The sequence below is a fragment of the Pinus tabuliformis genome, chromosome 1_1 (genome assembly GCF_031772625.1).
Source record: "Pinus tabuliformis cultivar Carrire ecotype Pingquan chromosome 1_1, CPIR1, whole genome shotgun sequence".
Taxonomy (NCBI): Eukaryota; Viridiplantae; Streptophyta; class Pinopsida; order Pinales; family Pinaceae; genus Pinus; species Pinus tabuliformis.
This window is the reverse complement of record NC_142297.1, coordinates 157058620-157062660: the sequence shown is the minus strand read 5'-3', so window position 1 is coordinate 157062660 and position 4041 is coordinate 157058620.

Here is a 4041-nt window from a genome sequence, read left to right as displayed (position 1 = left end):
TGTGAAGTCTGTTTGAATCAATCACATTTAATGGCTTCATCCCAAATCATAATTCTGAGGTGCTTTTTCAAAGATTTAGATCTTTCCATCCCTGTGGAATTTTGACATAACTTGTCACATTTGAAAATTGATGGAAATAATACATCAACCGCTCCTCATTACGTAATTGAGTTTGTTCAATTTTGTTTTTCAAGTGGTGTTTATTCCGAACAAATCCTTGCAAGGTTGTTTACCCTCACATTGGATGCTCGTGCTAAGCATTGGAGTTATTCTTTACCCACTACTTCTATGTCATGTTTTAAGGTTTTGGGTAATTTCATTGTGTTTTTGACAAATATGAATATCAAGATGTTCCTAATGAAGTCGATCAAATGAGAATGGAATCAAACAAATCTCTTGAACATTTCGCTGATATATTCCTTCATCTTTGTTATGAGTTTCCGGATGAGGATGTGGACTGGAAATGTTTAGATGAAATTTTTCATTTCTTAGTTAGGATTTCAAGAAAATATTTTGAATTAGATTCATCATGTTCTCCTATTCAAAAGGAGATTCAATATCCTAAAGATGAATCCAATATTCCTTTTGTTCTGTGTCCCCTTCCTTTTGGTGTTCTGTGTATTGAACCTAAATTCATCAGTAAGTCAAAAGATGAATTTGTTTATGAGGAATTAATTTTTCCTTCACATCTTTCTATTGATGATGATTTGGCTGATCCTATCAATCAATCATCTTCAAATCTTGATATTTCTCTTGTCGATCCTCAATCCGTTAATCAAGTTGAATCATTGGACAACCATGACCCTGATCATTTCCTTTTTTTCTTTGTTTGTATGGTGATGATTTCTCAAGTCTCATGGATGAATCCTTGTTCCCGCAAGAAGATTCAGATTTGCAAAAGTGTCAAATTAGGTCTCATGTGATTATTGGAGAGTTCGTTTCAAGTATATCCCCTTTTGATCAAGAAGATGACATGCTTATCATTGAGGATTTTTGTGGTAATATTGAAAATCTATCTAATCAACGTCAATTCCCTTGTGAATCTCATGATTTATATGATGAATCATGTTTAGATAAGTTGTTGACTATGTTTTCTCAATATGATTTTCAATCTTTTCAGTGTTCAAAGTCAAGTTAGGTGAATAGGACACTTTAGTGTGCATTGTTGGTTATGCCAGGTTCATCCCACCTCATGCAAATATTTAATCCTTGATGTGGAAATAGAGAATGGTCTTAGTGATAGTCAAATACTTCGATTTGACATGCCATTTGCATCATCAATTGAAAATTTCAACTCACATGACAACATGGATTATGGTCAACCGATTGATGTTGCTTTCAATATGGATTTGTATTTCATTGGTCTTTCTAGTCAATGGTTTCCTAAAGGTTTTTTCCATGATCCTGTTGCAGATTGGCTTGAATGGTTTTATCAGTCAGAACCTGTATATCATGGCTTACACCTTCATGCGGTTAATCGAGTCTTGTTTGGTGAAAAACTTGGTACTTATTGTTATTGTGGAGTCTTTCATTCGGTAAAGCAGTCAAGAGTGCCACATTGTTGTGCTTGAACTTCTTGCTTTTACCTGTAAGTGTGAATGTTTCCATTGTTTAACCTTTTGACTGAACATTTTTTAACTTTGGTCTTAGATGATCACATCCTTCGACTTCAAAGTCGACATAAGTTTTTATGGCTTCCTTGGAAGTTGCATTTCACATGACCCTCTAATGTTTAGTTTGGGATAGGGTAGGTTGCATTTAGTTAGATGCATTGCATTCCTATTTTGCGTTTTAATATTCACATTTTATTCTTTTAGTTTCATTAGCCCTTGAATAAAGATGGTGTTGAGTTTCAAGGCAATGTGGCTAATATGTTGTGAAAGGAAAATTGTGTTAACATATAACCCTTGGCTTATTTGTCACCCTTTTCTTTAATTTTATTTACATGTTTCAAGTCGATGGCTTTTTAATGGAAACTATGATCCTTCAGCTAGGAAGCTATAAGAAAACCACGATTCTTGTATCTATTTATGATTCTCATTCCTGCACTCGATATTTTTTATTAATATTGTTTTCGTGCCTATATATCTGAGTTGGGTAAGATAAGGGGAAAATGTTTAGCAAACGAAGCATCAAAGGTCTTAAAATTTTCTCAGAAGGTGCAAACCCTTATGCTCTCAATAAGTCTGGACCCCTCTTCTATAAATTGAAAGTAATAAGTGCCTAAGCACAATACTATTTAAAAGAAAGAAAAACAAAGGTTGAATAAGAGAAAGGCTTCCTGCATAGGGAGGTGAAGCAAGCGACTTCACCAGGGTATTTTCCAGGCTCGCTGGCAGCGAAGCAATGCTTGTGTTCCTGAAGTGATTCCATCAGGGTATTGTCTAGACCTGCTAGTAGCGGAGCGACACTAGATATGTAAAACTCATACTCTGATTATTTTTAACTAGTCATGATATATTACCCTTACTTTCATCGAAAAGGTAATGATATGGCTTGCTTTATGATGTGTTATGCTAAGTGATAAGTGCAGGAGACTGTATTTTTACCAGGTAGAGTGGGGATGTGAGGTAAGTCATTGATTGAATGAATACTTCCAAAATAATTGAGACTTAGTGCATAAATGGAACCCTATGAGAGAAGTTGAGGTTCTTCCAGTGTATCACTAAGTGTTGCCACTTCGACAATGAACCTCCAAAAAATTTTCTTTACTCAATTTTGGAGCCTGCATGAATCGTTGTTTTGTTATGAAACCAACTCACAAAAAGATAGAAAAGATAGATCAACGCCTTAGGAATAAGCCTCTTCGAGGGGGAAACCTCCTTTACATTACACAAAATGAACAATTCTTGGATGATTCAAATGAACAAACCTCCTTTCTATATATAGGAGTCTACGGGGTCACAATATAACCGATCCGACCTAACAATAATAATATAAAGGCACAAAAATAACAATAGATGGATTATATGGGGCATAATAATAACAATATAGGGACAATAGGGGAACAATAATAACAATAAGGGATACAACACCAATAGTAATGGGGGGATCACTAATATTATAGGGACCTAACATACTCCTCTCCTTGAAAAAAGTGTTATCGTAAATGCTTGAGTAGTTCCGGATGCTTCTGTATAAAATTCTCATCCTCCCATGTGGAATCTTCAATGGGTAAGTTCTTACACTTGATGAGATACTCTGAAATTGATAGATTTCGTCGTTGTCGAGTTCTTTTTTCTTTGACTGCTTCAGGTTCCAATATGATTTTTCCTTCCTCATCAAGTTCTGACAATATTGTTTGAACTGGAAGCTTGTCACTTATAACCTTCTTTAAGCATGAAACATGGAAAATTGGGTGCACTCTAGAAGCTGCATGAAGCTCCAATTTGTATGCCTTAGTACCTATCTTTTGCAACACCTTGTACAGACCATAATACTTTGGTGATAATTTTTTTATCCTTCTTAGCTTGCTTGAGGGACATTTGTTTATATGGCTGTAGCCGTAGGAATACCCAATCATGTACCTCAAAACTTTTTTCGCTGCGATGTTGATCTGCCTGCTGTTTCATTCTATTCTGTGCCAAGGTGAGGTTATCCTTTAAGAATTGGAGAAATTCTTGTTGATGCTTGATGTGATCTTCCACTGCTTGAACCTTAGAATTTTCTCTTATATATGATGTGACGGATGGTGGATGATATCCATAAAGTGCCATAAATGGGGTCATTTTTGCTGCAGTATGGAAGGAAGTGTAATACCACCATGCAGCCAAAGGCAACCATTTGACCCATTGTGTCTATTTATTAGACATAAAGCAACGAAGATATCCTTCCAAACATTTGTTTACTATCTCAGTTTGTCCATCAGATTGAGGATGATAAGGTGAGCTATGAGCTAACTGAGTACCAAGACAAGAAAATAATTTTGTCCAAAAATTTCCAGTGAAAATGGGGTCTCTGTCACTTACAATAATCTTTGGATTTCCATGTAGCTTTTGAATTGTTTCCATAAATGCAGTAGAAACTGTACTCGCTTTAAAT